Source organism: Phocoena phocoena, chromosome 14 (genome assembly GCF_963924675.1).
Source record: "Phocoena phocoena chromosome 14, mPhoPho1.1, whole genome shotgun sequence".
Classification (NCBI taxonomy): domain Eukaryota; kingdom Metazoa; phylum Chordata; class Mammalia; order Artiodactyla; family Phocoenidae; genus Phocoena; species Phocoena phocoena.
Window position 1 is genome coordinate 72,849,974 of NC_089232.1, and position 18,586 is coordinate 72,868,559.

An 18,586-nucleotide genomic window follows, 5' to 3' on the forward strand; every position below is an offset into this window, starting at 1 on the left:
CCAGCTCATGGAAGCATCCTAAATGTCCATTGACAGACAAATGGATAAAGAAGTTGTGGTACATATATACAATGGAATATTACTCAGCCACAAAAAGGAACGAAATTGTGTCCATTGTAGAGACCTGGATGGACCTAGAGACTGTCAAACAGAATGAAATCAGTCAGAAACAGAAAAACAAATATCGTATATTAATGCGTATATGTGGAACCTAGAAAAATGGTACAGATGAACTGGTTTGCAAGACAGAAATAGAGAAACAGATGTAGAGAAATAACGTATGAACACCAAGAGAGGAAAGCTGGGGGGGATTGGGGGTGGGATGAACTGGGAGATTGGGATTGACATATATACACTAATATGTATACAATAGATAACTAATAAGAACCTGCTGTATAGCACAGGGAACTCCACTTCGCTTTACAGTAGAAACTAACACAACATTGTAAAACATCTATACCCTGCTTAAAAAAAATAGAACTTATCGAGAACCACAGTGTGTTAGCTATTAGAATATTTTTTCTCTTGTCTGGATTCATCTTCCAAGGTCATTGATGATTGGCTCATCATGCTGGATGATATCTCTTCTTCACTGAGGTCCAGGATGTACTGAAATATGTTTCTTGTTTCAGGACTCTATTAATAAACCTTGGTTTATGTGAGTTTTCCCAGAATATGAGAGGCAGTGATGTGTGTTGGTTAAATGCACAAACTTTAGTGTCAGATGACCTGAATTTAATCTCTTATAAGCTTTGTGACCATGGACATATTCCTTAAACTTTTGAGCCTAAGTCTTCTAATCTGAAAAATGGAAATATAATAGTACCTAATTCATACTTTTGATTGGAAGATTAAATAGCACATTGAAAGCCCTCTGCACAGTACTGCCAAATAATAAATGCCCAATAAATGTCCCTCGTTCAGCCAGCTGAGGGCATGACATCTGTCATTCTTGAGAAACCAAGTTAGCATCGATTGATTACCTGGAGACTAGTTTTTGTGGGAGGGGACAGAACTATTCACGGAATATTAAATATTTAAACTGTACTTTGGAGGAAAATCAGGCTTTTCTAGGTAGAACCAGGGAGGTTAAGAATTCTTGGAAATTGCACATCACAAGAGATAATAAACAGCTTAGAATACTGTAAGTTGTCCAATGTGGCAGGAATCCTGGGCATAGACAGAGACTTCATATAGAGTCTGGGTTCAAGTAGGAGCCAGAGTGGCACAGAATGTTTTCTTTGTTTGCTCTATAGAGTATTTATGTTTCTAAAAATACAATAAGTATTATAAAGAGGAGAAAGAATAAATACTATTGTTTGTCTCTGCTTTTTGGAGAATTACTTAGCTGACGTAATAGTGATTCTAAAATAATACCTATTTGGGAACTAAAGCTTGATTTTTTTGAGGGGGAATGTAGATAGAATTTTCAGTCATTGTAATAATCATGGCCACATTTATGTTTGTTATAAGCAAGAATAGATGCAAAGTTTGTAGATTTAGTAGTATTTTTCTTTTTCATTGTACTCTTTACTGCTGGAAGCCCCAGCCTCAGGACTGCCTGACATTCAGCATCCTCCCACTATCCTTTCAGAATCTCATTGACTCAGATGACTTTCTTTTGCTTATATCTTTTCCCTTCCAAAACTCTACCCAAAGTCATACTCTCGTCTAGCTGTCACAAAGGATAGGATCTGATAAATTATTTTGCTGTAAAATATGAATGATCAATAATCTCAAAGCTCTGACCATAGATCTCCCCACACACACAAGCTGAGCAGATCTTATATCTTATTCATAACTTTAATTAATTATATTAATAATGATAGTATGACAGGAGAGTCCCATATTGCAGAAGGAAATTCCTAGCTATAAACTACCTGGGCCAATTTCATGCCCCTCTGAGAAGTCACCACCAGGGGAGTCCAGCCTGCAGCTATAACATGGCTTCCCTACAGGGACACTATCACAGAATCTCTGGTTCCCAGAACTTCAAGGACCAAGGATGAGAAGCCAAGTACCCACTCTTAGTTCTCAGAGCACTAATTACATTGTTTTGTTCAGAAATGGTGATCACGCAAGCATGAGAGCTAAATACGTGGACTCCAGGGAATAATTCTCCCTTGTTTTTAGTGATGGTCAGCACCAAAGGAAGCAGCTGCCTCTGAGCACCAATGGGGATGGAAAGATTTCTGTGGAGTCAAATGTAACATTGATCGTCTTCAAGTCACTCTACCTTAAATGGTTTTTGATACAAATCAGTTTTCCTTAAAAGATGTAAAAATCAAGAAATCTAGGAATAGCTTGCACACGCCTCCCAGATTGTTGCATAAATGATCAAGAACAGCCTGGCACCATTTCTTTACAGCAGTAACTGAATTTTACCATTGACAATAGATACCTGCCTGCTTCTTTTAAGCCATTTTAATTTTGGCTTCACTTCATAGGGTATTGATAATTAATTGCATCAGCTCTACTACTTTAATAAAACTGGTCATCCACAAAGCAAATATGTATTGCTTAATTTTCAGTTTGAGAGTTGATAACCACTGAAAATTAATCATCCATAGAAAGGGAACTGAACAGCACTTCTAATCTCTGAAAAGATTGCCAGTCCATTAGAGTTATGTGCTATAATCAATTCACATATAACTGTATAATTTATAAGCTCCAAATTAGATCAGCTATCTATTAGACCTAATAAAAATGGAAATGTATTAATCAGATTAGAAAAATAAAGGAGAAAATTAGCAAGGAATGGGATGTGATATCCCTGGAAAAAAAGAACAATGAGAAGTTTTTGTGTGAAAATTGAATGGGTTAACCTGGTGTTCCCTGTATGCAGCAATATGCTTTTATAGATAATTCTCTATAGTTTATATATAAAAGTTTAAAAGAAGGCTCCTCTTGGAAACTATATGGAAACTAATGTGCCTGAACAAAAGTTCTTCACATCATCTATTGCTTCCAAGAGGATATAACATTTATTGAGCACTTATTATATGCCAGGTGTGGTGCTAGGCCTGCAGGACATAGGCATGCATTTTACAATTAATATTCTTATTGAGCTCACTTTCTAAGTTAACTATTAGCTAATTTTTTTCCTAGATATCCAGATCAAAGAAACCCTAAGTTTTTGCTAATGTTTCAAAACCATAAATATTTGACATTCAGTAAAGTTTTAATGCTAATTAAGAAATCTAGTTTCACTTTTATGCCATGTTCCTTCCTTCATTACCTCATTTTGCCCTTTACTCACTAGCTTAGCTTGAGCCAAACTCCTACTGAACCACCAGAAGTAACAACCACTAGAATCAACGAACACCAACTGCAAGAAGTAACAGTAGAAATGGAATTGCTTTTTAAAACATATTCTGTAAAGAATAACATTTTCATGTTTTTCAACATTGCTAGTTTTCTCCCAAGTCAAAGTTTCCTACCTAAAAGAAAATGAAGCAAACAAGTAATAAAATGCCCCTGACAAATAAGTAGCTGTGACTTATACATTAGAAACTTCATAGTATTTAGGATAATAAAAACACCCGTAGAGGGGCTTGCCTAGTGGCGCAGTGGTTGGGAGTCTGCCTGCTAATGCAGGGGACATGGGTTCGTGCCCCAGTCCGGGAAGATCCCACATGCCACGGAGTGGCTGGGCCCATGAGCCATGGTTGCTGGGCCTGTGCATCCGGAGCCTGTGCTCCACAACGGGAGAGGCCACGACAGTGAGAGGCCCGTGTACCGCAAAAAACCCCACAAAAAAACAAAACACCCATAGGGGGTTTTGTTAATCACATATTTGTTGGTTTTCTCACTTGAAATGTGAATATCCCTCTCCATCTATCTCCAAGGGGAACTGGGTATATGTCTGAAAAAGGAAATATATGTACTATCTTCTGCATAAATCAGTTAATCTGGAGTGAGTTTGCATGTGCCTGAAAGATATACAACTTATTCTAAATCTGTGCTGCAAAGAATTAATGAACACCAGCACTTCAGCTTTCTTTGACAACTCTGCATCAGTATTAAATAGTCATTTTTTTAGTTTCTCTTTAAATTATGTTTGTTTATCTAATGTTATGAATTTTCTCAGTATTATAGTGTGTCTGTAGTATCAGATAATATCATATATTTATGTGGAGTTCATGCATACATTTATATGAAGTCCATTTAACAATCTCTACTTTGAAATAACTGGTTTCATTTATTTTAATTTTGATCATGTTTTTTTTGTTTTTTTTGTTTTTGCGGTACGTGGGCCTCTCACCGTTGTGGCCTCTCCCGTTGCGGAGCACAGACTCTGGACACGCAGGCTCAGCGGCCATGGCTCATGGGCCCAGCCGCTCCGTGGCATGTGGGATCTTCCTGGACCAGGGCACGAACCTGTGTCCCCTGCATCGGCAGGCAGACTCTCAACCACTGCGCCACCAGGGAAGCCCTGATCATGTTTTATGTACAGACATTTTTGCTTGGAAATATGTTTCTGAAGAATTCAGAATAACAATATTTCTCTAGATTATTCTAGATATTTAAAACTCCCAATAAATTTCTTTTAAACCATCAATTTCCAGTTTTTTAGAAAAGCAGGAACACTTCCCAACTCAATTTTTGAGGCCAGTATCATCCTTAAAACATCAACAGATAGAAGCAGTATAAGAGAAGAAAATATAGACTAACGTGTCTCATGAAAACATAAGCAAAATTCCTCAGCAAAATATTAGCAAATCAAATCCAGTAATATGTGAAAAAGACAATACAGTGTCAAATGGGGTTTATCCCATTAATTCGAGATTGGTGCAGCATTTGAAAATCAATCAATATAATTCACCATTTCAACAGATCAAAGAAAACAATATAATCTTCTCAGAAGAAGCAGAAAAAACATTGGAAAACTAAAAAGATCCATTTATATTAAAACTCCCAGCAAACCAGAAACACAAGGAAACTTCCTCAACCTAATAAAGGAATCCACAAAACCCCCTTAGCTAACAATATGCTTAATAGTCAAAGACTGAATATTTTCCTCCTAAGATAGGGAAAAAGCCAAGGATGTCTGCTCTTACCAGTCCTAATCAATATGGTACTGGAGATCCTAGCCAGTGTAAAAAGGCAAAAAGCATAAAGAAAAAGTATCCAGACTGTAAAAGAAGTAATGAAATTCTGTTTACATGTGATATGATTGTTTATGAAAGATTTTATGAAAATGTTATTATGACATTAGTTATAATAGTTATATAGTTGTCATTAGAGTGACTTGAGCAAAGAAAAACAAACAAACAAACAAAAAAGACTGAAGGAATCACACTACCAAATTTTAATTTTACTATAAATTGAGACAATGTGGTATAGGTGATAAATTAGTCACATGAATCAATGAAATAGAATAAAGTGTCCAGAAGTAGGTCCACACATACGTGAACAGCTGGCTTTTTACAATGATTGAAGGCAATTTAATGTAGAAATGACAGTGCTTTCTACAAGTGTTTCAGGAGCTATTGACATGTAAGCAAAAAGTGGACCTTGACACCCACTCATACCAAATATATAAATTAACTCAAAATGTATCATAGTCCTAATGTAAAGCCTAACATTGTAAAACTTTTAGAAGAAAATATAGAAGAAAATCTTTGTAAATTCAGTTTAGGTACAAGTTGCTTAGGTATGACAACAAAAGCGTAATAAATTGGACTTCATTTAAAATTTAAAAAGCAAAGACAGAAACTTCAGGTCTTCAAAAACAGTGATAGGAAAATGAAAAGACAAACTGTTGATTGAGAAAAATGTTTGCCAAAAATATACCTACTAAAGGATTTCTATACAGACTTTATAAAGAAAATTCAGAACAATAAGAAGAGAAACAATGCAGTAAAACATAAATGGGCAAAGTATTTGAATAGACACTTCACCAAAGATAATATAGAAATGGCAATACAAGATGCTGAATACAAATGTTGACTATCATTTGTCGCTAGGGAAACAGATTTTGAACCAAAATGGTATATCATTACACATTGATTAAAATGACTGGGAAGATAAAACAAAAAACAAAACAAAATCCCACTGGTTATACAATAACCATATGACCCAGTAATCTCACTCCTAAGTTTTTACTCAAGATAAATGAAAACTTGGGTTCATATACATATGTATATGTTTATGGTGGCTCTATCCATAATCAACTCAAACTGTAAACAACACAAATGTTCTTCAACTACTGAATGAATAAATACACTGTGGTACATCCATACAAGTGTCTACTGCTGATACATGTAACAATACGTATAATTCTCAGATGAACTATGCTAAGTGCATAATTCACTATACTACATATTCTATGATTCTATTTATATAAAACTCTACAAATCAATTACTGCATGCTTAGCACTGAGAGTGAGGGAAGAGATTGACTACAACCTGTAGGAATTTTCTTGGGTGATGGAACTGTTCTATATTCTGATTTGAGTGGAGAATCTATGATTATGCTTTTGTCCAAACTCAGAATTGTACATTTTAGTTATGCCTCAATAAAGTGAAATGCATAATATAAAATAATTGAAATCAGTATAAATAAACTTAAATGATAATGGATTCAAAAAGAAGTCACATGTTCTGACTTCTTCTTTCATAAATTAATAGCTGATTTAAATGCATTTATTAGAGATTAAATGAATGAATTAAATGTACAGTATTTTTTACAACAAAATGGATGCTGTAGATTTCAAAAATTACTCTTTTCTGTTAGAGTTTAGCAGCAACATGCCAAGGTTTAACTTAATTTATATCTGTCCTATCTCACGTGGAGTGTTGCTTTAAAAAAAAAACCAACAACTCTGGAGTATCACATAGACTTACAACCATTTCCTCTCCTCCGATTTATTGATGCATCTCATGCTACCATAATGAACTTCCACTACTCTATTTCCATTAGGACTCCTCTCACATTTACTCTGGACCTCTCAAGTGTTCAACGCGATAAGATCATTTCAAGCTTCATCATAAGATATCTCAAGGCATTCAGTACTATTGACCATTTCATCCTAGGTAGAAAAATAAACCATTACATTTCTTGAATTTTCACACATTTTCTGCTGATTCGCATTCTAGCTCTTTGGCTACTCTTCTGTTATTCTCTTTTATTGGCTTTTCTTCATTTGTGGATGAGTTAAAATTTGCTTTCTTTCTGTTCCTGCTCACTTTTCAGTTAATACATTCTTCTTGGGTAAAAGCCCATTTCCTCCTATGCCTTCAACAACTCTTCAGGATGCTTATGACTCCCCAATCCATAGTGGCCCCCAATATCAGTATCTTGAAGTGCAAGCTTACATTTATTTTAAACTCTCTCATCTTCATCATCCTGCAGCACAGTGGATGACAGCCATCTTTTTCTTCACTCAATGACGTCATCTCTGCCAACATTTTCATCAGTGTTTCTTCTGCTTCCTCCCACCTAAGGGTAAAGTTAGCCATTTGGGCACATTTTCTGAAGGATAGAGCCTTGGGAGTAACAGTGTAATTTAATCAGATAACCTTGAGCTAGAGAAACATGGGACCATTTATACTTGAGATAACGTCTCTGTCTTTATTTCTCCTGGCTGGTAAAGTGACCTGAATATCTCCTCTTGGCTGGAAATTACCCTGTATGAAATAACTTGAGTATTTGCCTTGGTAAACTTAGACATTAGGGCAAAGACTATTTTATTCTCTTACTTTGGCTCTTGTACTCTTTCTTGCTCATTTTCTTTGGATCTTTCACCAACAGCAGTGGAGGTTTGAAAGAAAAAGAAATTTATTGCACAAAAATATAAACATTTGAGCAACAAAGATCCACACACAGAGAAAGATACTCCTATAAATTATTATATTAATGGGAAAAGAGATTCATTTTGGGGGTTAGGATGTGTCTCTGGGAATTTAACTAGAAGACCAAGGAAAGTGTTCAACTATATATGATTTTGGCTTTGGGATTGCCAATGTCAAGGGAATGGCAGGTGAAAATAGACTAGCTGCCCTAGATTCTGCTTATCTTTAGCTTATGCTGTACTCTTTTCCCACCTTGACGAACTTTTTTATCCCCCTTTAATGAAAATTGGTAAGTTCTAAAACTATACAAAAATACATACAATAAAATATCAAATACACAAGTACCCGTCAGCCAGAATGAAGAAATGTTAACATTTTATTGCTTCTGCTTCAGATTTCATTTTATTGTTTTTTTCAAATAAAAGATATATAACATTATGAAAGATGGTAAAGTCCTTTTTGATCCCCATTGCAATCACATTATCTTAACTCCTTTTCTCAGAGCTAAATATGGCATATGCCTTCCTGTTCATGTTTTCATTATTTTGTCACTAAATCCATAAACATTGCTTCTTGCATTGTTGTTTTAAAAATGTATATTAATGCTGTTATAGTGTATTATTTCAGAAGTTTTTTTAAAAAATTAATTTATTTGTATTCATTTTTGGCTGCATTGGGTCTTTGTTGCTGTAGCGGGCTTTCTCTAGTTGCGGCGAGCGGGGGCTGCTCTTCTTTGCGATGTGTGGGCTTCTCACTGCAGTGGCTTCTCTTGTTGCAGAGCACAGGCTCTAGAGCGCAGGCTCAGTAGTTGTCACGCATGGGCTCAGTTGCTCTGCGGCATGTGGGGTCTTCCTAGACCAGGGCTTGAACCCATGTCCCCTGCATTGGCAGGTGGATTCTTAACCACTGTGCCACCAGGGCAGCCCCAAAAGTTTTTTTTTTACTCGGTATTTTTTTGAGATCTATCCACATTCACATATATTAATCTAGTTTTTATTGCTATAAGAATTGTGTGAATGCACAGTAATTTATTATTCATTCCCTTAACTAAGGACACCACTGGAATGGATATTTTCATGCATATCATCTGTGGCAAATATGTGTAAGAGTTTCTCTTGGACATATATTTAAAATCAGCATTGCTGAGTCACAGATTATATACTTCATTATATCCAGATATTTACAAGTTGCCCTGTAAAATGTTTTACCATTTTATTCTTCCACCAGCACTGAATGGTTTTCAGGTTTTTTTGTCCTTGTCAAATCTTAGTAGTATGAGATTTTTGGTTTTCTAATTTAACTGGTATTAAATTATATATCCATAATTTTCCTTAATAATTAAAGAAGATGAGTGTTTCTTCATGTAGTGGTTTTCCTCTGGTGTTTATTCTTTTGTGATTGCCTACTTAAAAAGCAAAACCAAAAAACATTATTAAGGAAAATATATACTGAGATCTGTTTTTCTATAGCTTAAATATCATGACTGAGGACTGAGGCCACCTCTGTCAGCAGATCTACAGGATTTATGCCATCAAATTCTTGCCTCAAAAGATGAGGCTGTAAACCAATAAATATTTCACTATTTGCTTCAGGAAATTCTTGCACACCAGTAGTTCAGGGCAAAGAGTTTGCTCATCTGGGCAAATGGTTTCCCTACAAGATATTAGATTGCTCATCTGGGTAAACAGCTAGTTTGTCAAACAACTGTTTATTTATCATGACTCACTTCAAAATCATTGCCTCTCTATGTCTACCACGATTATGTCACAAACTTCTCTCAAAACCAAGCAGCTCTGTACCCTGAAAGAACCACCTTAAATCAGTTGAGCCCAAACTCTAAAACCTATAAATGTCCTTTCTTTTTTTGTTAATTTTACCTATTAAACTGTGGTTGATTTAAAATATTGTGTTAGTTTCAGGGGTACAGCTTTAGATTCTTCTCTATTATAGGTTATTACAAGATATTGAATATAGTTCCATCTGCTATACAGTAAATCCTTGTTGTTTATCTTTTTTTTTTTGCGATACGCGGGCCTCTCACTGTTGTGGCCTCTCCCGTTGCGGAGCACAGACTCCGGACGCGCAGGCCCAGCGGCCATGGCTCACGGGCCCAGCTGCTCCGCGGCATGTGGGATCTTCCCGGACCGGGGCACGAACCCGTGTCCCCTGCATCAGCAGGCGGACTCTCAACCACTGTGCCACCAGGGAAGCCCTGTTTATCTATTTTATATATAGTGGTATGAATCTATTAATCCCATACTCCTAATTTATCCCCCCCCTCCCCTTTCGCTTTTGGCAACCATAAGTTTGTTTTCCATGTCTGGGAGTCTGTTTCTGTTCTGTAAATTAGTTGATTTGTATTTATTTTCTATACCACATAAAAGTGATATCATATTTGTCTTTCTCCGCCTGAGTTACTTCACTTAGTATCTTAGTATGATAATCTCTAGGTCTGTCCATGTTGCTGTAATGGTAGTATTTCATTCTTTTTATGGCTGAGTAATATTCCATTACACACACACACACACACACACACACACCTCACATCTTCTTTATCCATTCATCTGTTGATGGACATTAAATGCCCTTTTTTTTCTTAATTGCATTTTAATTTATTTTTTTATGCAGCAGGTTCTTATTAGTTATCCATTTTATACATATTAGTGTATACGTGTCAATCCCAATCTCCCAATTCATCCCACCACCACCACCACCCCCGGCCCCCAGCTTTCCTCCCTTGATGTCCATATGTTTTTTCTCTACATCTGTGTCTCTATTTCTGCCTTGCAAACCATTTCATCTGTACCATTATTCTAGATTCCACATATATGTTATAATATACTATGTTTGTTTTTCTCTTTCTGACTTATTTCACTCTGTATGACAGACTCTAGGTCCATCCAGGTCTCTACAAAGGATGCAATTTCATTCCTTTTTATGATTGAGTAATATTCCATTGTATATATGCAGCACATCTCCTTTATCCATTCATCAGTCGATGGGCATTTAGGTTGCTTCCATGAGCTGGCTATTGTAAATAGTGCTGCAGTGAACATTGGGGTGCATGTGTCTTTTTGAATTATGGTTTTCTGTGGGTATATGCCCAGTAGTGGGAATGCTGGGTCATATGGTAATTCTATTTTTAGTTTTTTAAGGCACCTCCATACTGTTCTCCATAGTGGCTGTATCAATTTACATTACCAGCAACAGTGCAAGAGGGTTCCCTTTTCTCCACACCCTCCTCAGCATTTGTTGTTTGTAGATTTTCTGATGATGCCCATTCTAAACAGTGTGAGGTGATACCTCACTGTAGTTTTGATTTGCATTTCTCTAATAATTAGTGAGGTTGAGCAGCTTTTCATGTGCCTCTTGGCCATCTGTATGCCTTCTTTGGAGAAATGTCTATTTAGGTCTTCTGCCCATTTTTGGATTGGGTTGTTTTCTTAATATTGACCTGCATGAGCTATTTATATATTTTGGAGATTACTCCTTTGTCTGTTGATTTGTTTGCAAATATTTTCTCCCACTCTGAGGGATGTGTTTTTGTCTTATTTATAGTTTCCTTCCTGTGAAAAAGCTTTTAAGTTTCATTAGGTCCCATTTGTTTATATTTCCTTTACTCTAGGAGGTGGGTCAAAAAAGATCTTGCTGTGATTTATGTCAGAGTGTTCTGCCTCTGTTTTCCTCTGAGAGTTTTACAGTATCTGGCATTACATTTGGGTCTTTAATCCATTTTGAGTTTATTTTTGTGTATGGTGTTAGGAAGTGTTCTAATTTCATTCTTTTATATGTAGCTATCCAGTTTTCCCAGTATCACTTATTGAAGAGACTGTCTTTTCTCCATTGTATATCATTGCCTCTTTTGTTATAGATTACTTGTTATAGATTAGTATGTATTAGTGCGTGGGTTTGTCTCTGGGCTTTCTATCCTGTTCCATTGATCTATATTTCTGTTTTTGTGCCAGTACCATATTGTCTTGATTACTGTAGCTTTGTAGTATAGTCTGAAGTCAGGGAGCCTGATTCTTCCAGCTCCGTGTTTTTTTCCCTCAAGATTGCTTTAGCTATTTGGGGTCTTTTGTGTCTCCATACAGATTTTAAAATTTTTTAGTTCTAGTTCTGTACAAAATGCCATTGGCAATTTGATAGGGATTGCATTAAATCTGTAGATGGCTTTGGGTAGTATAGTCATTTTCACAATGTTGATTCTTCGAATCCAAGAAAGTGATATATCTCTCCATCTGTTGGTATCATCTTTAATTTCTTTCATCAGTGTCTTACAGTTTTCTGCATACAGGTCTTTTGTCTCCCTAGGTAGGTTTATTCCTAGGTATTTTTTTCTTTTGATGCAATGGTAAATAGGAGTGTTTCGTTAATTTCTCTTTCATATTTTTCATCATTAGTATATAGGAATGTAAGAGATTTCTGGGCATTAATTTTGTATCCTGCAACTTTACCAAATTCATTGATTAGCTCTAGTAGTTTTCTGGTGGCATCTTTAGGATTCTCTATGTATAGCATCATGTCTTGTGCAAACAGTGACAGTTTTGTTTCTTCTTTTCCAAGTTGTATTCCTTTTATTTCTTTTTCTTCTCTGATTACTGTGGCTAGGACTTCCAAAATTATGTTGAATAATAGTGGTGAGAGTGGACATCCTTGTGTTGTTCCTGATCTTAGAGGAAATTCTTTCAGTTTTTCACCATTGAGAATGATGTTTGCTGTTTGTTTGTTGTATGTGACCTTTATTATGTTGAGGCAGGTTCATTCTGTGCTCAGTTTCTGGAGAGTTTTTATCATAAATGGGTGTTGAGTTTTTTCAGAAGCTTTTTCTGCATCTATTGAGATCATCATATGGTTTTTCCTCTTCAATTTGTTAATATGGTGTATCACATTGATTGATTTGAATATATTGAAGAATCCCTGTATCCCTGTGATAAATCCCACTTGATCATGGTGTATGATCCTTTTAATGTTTAGTTTGATTCTGTTTGCTAGTATTTTGTTGGGGATTTTTGTGTCTGTATTCATCAGTGATATTGGTCTGTAATTTTCTCTTTTTTTGTAGTATCTTTGTCTGGTTTTGGTATCAGGGTGATGGTGGCCTCATAGAATGAGTTTGGGAGTGTTCCTTCCTCCACAGTTTTTTGGAAGAGTTTGAGAAGGATGGGTGTTTGCTCTTCTCCAAATGTTCAGTAGAATTCACCTGTGAAGCCATCTGGTCCTGGACTTTTGTTTCTTGGAATACTTTTAGTCACAGTCTGAATTTCATTACTTGTGAGTGGTGTGTTCATAGTTCCTATTTCTTCCTGGTTCAGTCTTGGAAGGTTATACCTTTCTAAGAATTTGTCCATTTCTTCCAGGTTGTCCATTTTATTGGCATAGAGTTGCTTGTAGTAGTTTCTTATGATGCTTTGTAGTTCTGTGGTATCCATCGTAACTTCTTCCTTTTCGTTTCTAATTTTATTGATTTGAGTCCTCTCCCTCTTTTTGTTGATGAGTCTAGCTAAAGGTTTATCAATTTTATCTTCTTAGAGAACCAGCTTTTAGTTTTATTGATCTTTGCTCTCGTTTTCTTTTTTTTCTCTTTCGTTTATTTCTTCTCTGATCTTTATGTTTTCTTTCCTTCTACTAACTTTGGGTTTTGTTTGTTCTTTCTCTAGTTACTTTAGGTGTAAGGTTAGATTGTTTATTAGATATTTTTCTTGTTTCTTGAGGTAAGATTGTATTGCTATAAACTTCCCTCACAGAACTGCTTTTGCTGCATCCCATATGTTTTGGATCACTGTGTTGTTATTTTCATTTGTCTCTAGGTATTTTTTGATTTCCTCTTTGATTTCTCCAGTGATCTCTTGGTTATTTAGTTATGTATTGTTTAGCCTCCATGAGTTTGTGTTTTTTATGGTTTCTTCCCTGTAATTTGTTTCTAATCTCATACTGTTGTGGCCGGAAAAGATGTTTGATATGATTTCAATTTTCTTAAATTTACCAAAGCATGTTTTTTTTTTTTTTCCGGTATGCGGGCCTCTCACTGTTGTGGCCTCTCCCGTTGTGGAGTACAGGCTCCGGAGGTGCAGGCTCAGCGGCCATGGCTCAGCGGCCATGGCTCACAGGCCCAGCCGCTCCACCGCATGTGGGATCTTCCCGGACTGGGGCACGAACCCGTGTCCCCTGCATCGGCAGGTGGACTCTCAACCACTGTGCCACCAGGGAAGCCTCCAAGGCATAATTTTTGACCCAAGATGAGATCTGTCCTGGAGAATGTTCCATGTGCACTTGAGAAGAAAGTGTAACCTCCTGTTTTTGGATGGAATGTCCTATAAATATCAATTAAATCCATCTGTTCTATTGTGTCATTTGAAGCTTGTATTTCCTTATTAATTTTCTGTCTAGATAATCTGTGCATTGGTGTAACTGAGGTGTTAAAGTCCCACACTATTGTTTTGTTACTGTTGATTTCCTCTTTTATAGCTGTTAGCACTTGCCTTATGTATTGAGGTGCTCCTATGTTGGGTGCATATATATTTATAATTGTTATATCTTCTTCTTGGATTGATCCCTTGATCATTATGTAGTGTCCTTCCTTGTCTCTTGTAACATTTTTTTAAAGTCATTTTATCTGATATGAGTATTGCTAACCCAGCTTTCTTTTGATTTCCATTTGCATGGAGTATCTTTTTCCATCCCCTCACTTTTAGTCTATATGTGTCCCTAGTTCTGAAGTGAGTCTCTTGTAGACAGCTTATATACAGGTCTTGTTTTTGTGTACATTCAGTGAGCCTGTGCCTTTTGGTTGGAGCATTTAATCCATTCACATTTAAGATAATTATCAATATGTAAGTTCCTATTACCATTTTCTTAATTGTTTTTGGTTTGGTTTTGTAGGTCCTTGTCTTCTCTTGTGTTTCCCACCTAGAGAAGTTCCTTTACCATTGGTTGTAGAGCTGGTTTGGTGGTGCTGAATTCTTTTACGTTTTGCTTGTCTGTAAAGCTTTTGATTTGTCTGTGACGTCTGAATGAGATCCTTGCCAGGTAGAGTAATCTTCGTTGTAGGTTCTTCCCTTTCATCATTTAAAATATATTGTGCCACTCCCTTCTGACTTATAGGGTTTTTGCTGAGAAATCAGGTGTTAATCTTATGAGAGTTCCCATATATATTATTTATCATTTTCCCTTGTTGCTTTTAATAATTTTTCTTTCCCTTATTTTTTCTCAATTTGATTACTATTTGTCTCAGCATGTTTCTCCTTGGGTTTATCCTGCCTGGGACTCTCTTTGCTTCCTCGAGCTGGCTGGCTGTTTCCTTTCCCATGTTGGGAAGTTTTCGAATATAATCTCTTCACATATCTTCTCAGGTTCTTTCTCTGTCTCTTCTCCTTCTGGTACCCCTATAATGTGAGAATGTTCATGCACTTAATGTTGTCTCAGAAGTCTCTTAGACTGTCTTCATTTCTTTCATTCTTATCTCTTTATTCTGTTCCAAGGCAATGATTTCCACCCTTCTGTGTCCCGGTCACTTATCCATTCTTCTGCCTCAGTTATTCTGCATTTGATTCATTCTAGTGTATTTTTTATTTCAGTTATTGTATATATTTGTTTGTTCTTTAATTCTTCTAGGTGTTTTTTCTTTAATTCTTCTAGGTCTTTGTTAAACCTTTCCTGCGTATTCTCGATCTTTGACTCCATTCTCTTTACAAGGTCCTGTATCATCTTCACTATCATTATTCTGAATTCTTTTTCTAGAAGTTTTCCTATTTCCACTTCCTTCAGTTGTTTTTCTGGGGTTTTATGTTGGTCCTTCATCTGGTACATAGTCCTCTGCCTTTTCATTTTGTCTATCTTTCTGTGAATGTGGTTTTTGTTCCACAGGCTGCAGGATTGTAGTTCTTGCTTCTGCTATCTGCCCTCTGGTAGATGAGGCTATCTATGAGGCTTGTGCAAGCTTCCTGATGGGAGGGACTGGTGGTAGGTAGAGCTGGGTGTTGCTCTGGTGGGCATAGCTCAGTGAAACTTTAATCTGCTGTCTGCTTATGGGTGGAGCTGAGTTCTTTTCCTGTTGGTTGTTTGGCCTGAGGTGACCTAGCACTGGAGCTTACAGGTCCTTTGGTGGGGCTAATGGTGGTCTCCAGGAGAGCTCACACCAAGGAATACTTCCCAGTACTTCTGCTGCCAGTGTCCTTGTCCCCACAGTAAACCACAGCCATCCCCCAACTCTGAAGGAGACCCTCCAACACTAGCAGGTAGGTCTGGTTCAGTCTCCTATGGGGTCACTGCTCCTTCCCCCGGGTCCTGTTGTGCACACTACTTTGTGTGTGCCCTCCAAGAGAAGAGTGTCTGTTTCCGCTAGACCTGTCGAAGCCCTGCAATCAGATTCCACTAGCCCTCTATATCTGACACTCTGGGAATTCCTCCTCCAATTGCCAGACCCTCAGTTTGTGAAGCCTGATGTAGGGCTCAGAAAATTCACTCCGGTGGGTGGACTTTTGCGGTATAATTGTTTTCCAGTTTGTTAGTCACCCACCCAGCAATTATGGGATTTGACTTTATTGTGATTGCACCCCTCCTACCGTCTCTTTGAGGCTTCTCTTTTGTATTTGGATGTGGGGTATCTTTTTTGGTGAGTTCCAGTGTCTTCCTGTTGGTGATTGTTCAGCAGTTAGATGTGATTCTGGTGCTCTTGCAAGAGGGAGTGAGCACAGTCCTTCTACTCTGCCATCTTCATAAATGTCCTTTCTTGATATCATTGCTTTGAGTCACTACCATGACTCTGATACATTCAGCCTTGGCAAAGCAAAAGGCTTATTCGTGGTCTTTGGGGAGTCAACAGTTGCCAACACCGAAGTAGAAAAAATAACATAATGATTTCTCCTCCCCATTCACCTGTCATCCAACTTAAGTAATAAGCATTCTTGTTTCATCTATTTCCCTACTCACTTCCTCCTTCGTGTTCAGATATTTTGAATTAATCTTTGACATATCATTTCAGCTAATCTGTTAATTAGATTCATATTTTCTTATTAAACAGTCAAATTCATTCTGGACATTTATACTTTATCTATTTTTTGGTACTGCAGTTATCTTCTTCAATTCAGTTGTTTGATTTTTTCTTTCTTTGTAAATTGTTAATATACAGAGGCCTTTTTTCTGAATAATTTTACAATGTATTTTACAACCCTAGTTTTTAAATATACATGGGAATTATTTTTGTGTATGGGATTAGGTAGATAACTAAATTAGTATTTTTTCATATGGAAGTTAGTGGTCCCAGCACTATATTTGAACACCTATTTTCTTTGTCATTGATTTGTAATGCTACCTTTGCCATCTAGCAAGTTCCCATATGTGTTTGAGTCTAAATATTATCTGAGTATTCTGATCTATTGATCTCTTTGTCTACCCTCACATGAACACCTTATGATTTTAATTAATACAACTTTATACTAATTATAGATATCTAGTATGGCATACATCAACATATTGTTCTCTTTTTTTTTTTTTTTTTTTTAATTTATTTATTTATTGATTTATGGCTGTGTTGGGTCTTCGTTTCTGTGCGAGGGCTTTCTCTAGTTGCGGCAAGTGGGGGCCACTCCTCATCGCGGTGCGCGGGCCTCTCACTATTGCGGCCTCTCTTGCTGCAGAGCATAGGCTCCAGACGCGCAGGCTCAGTAATTGTGGCTCACGGAGCTAGTTGCTCCACGGCATGTGGGATCTTCCCAGACCAGGGCTTGAACCCATGTCCCCTGCATTGACAGGCAGATTCTCAACCACTGCGCCACCAGGGAAGCCCTTGTTCTCTTTTTAATCATAAAATTTTTGGATATTCTTGAATCTAAACTTAACTACAGTTAATTTAAAGTCAGTTTGCCTATGTCTTTTAAAATTCTGTTAGAGTTTTTTTTTCTGAAATTATATTAATTTATAAATTAATTTCTGAACAAATGATATGTAAATGATAGTGAACATTCACAACCATGCACACAGAATGTCTTTTTATTCAGATTTTATTTTATGCACCTTTAATAACATTTCATGATTTTTTTCAAAATATTTTTGTACATCTTTTCTCAAGGTTTAGTTCTATGTGTCCTGTATATTTTCTAAGTATAAGCTTTTTGTTTTGGAATAGCTTTAGATTTGCAAGAACATTGCAAAGATACTACAGAGAGTTTCTATATATCCCACACTCATTTTCATGAATTATTAACATCTTACAGTAGTTTGGCACATTTGTCACAATTGATGAACCAATATTTATAAATTATTATTAACTAAAACGTATACTGTGTTCACATTTCCATAGGTTAGTACCTTTTGGCACATTTTGCCCACTCCTCACCCTCTGCCTCTGGTAACCACAAATCTGTTCATTTTTGTTTGTTTGTCTTTTTGTTTTTAGATTTCACATATAAGTGAGATCATACAGTATTTGTCTTTCTCTGTCTGATTTATTTCACTTAACGTAATGTCCTCAAGGTCTATCCATATTGTTGCATATAGCAAGATTTTATTTTTTAAAGGATGGATGTCTGTATATGTGTATCACTTTCTTTATCCATCCATCACTTAGGTTGTTTCCATGTCTAGGCTATTGTAAATAATTCTGCAATGAACATGGAGGTGCAGATAACTCTTTGACACAGTGATTTTGTTTCCTTTAGATATATACCTAGAGGTGAGATTGCTGGATCATATGGTAGTTCCTCTTCTATTTTTTGAAAGTTTGAGAAGGATTGGTGTTGATTCTTCTTTAAATGTTTGGTAAAATTCACCATTGAAGCCGTCTGGTCCT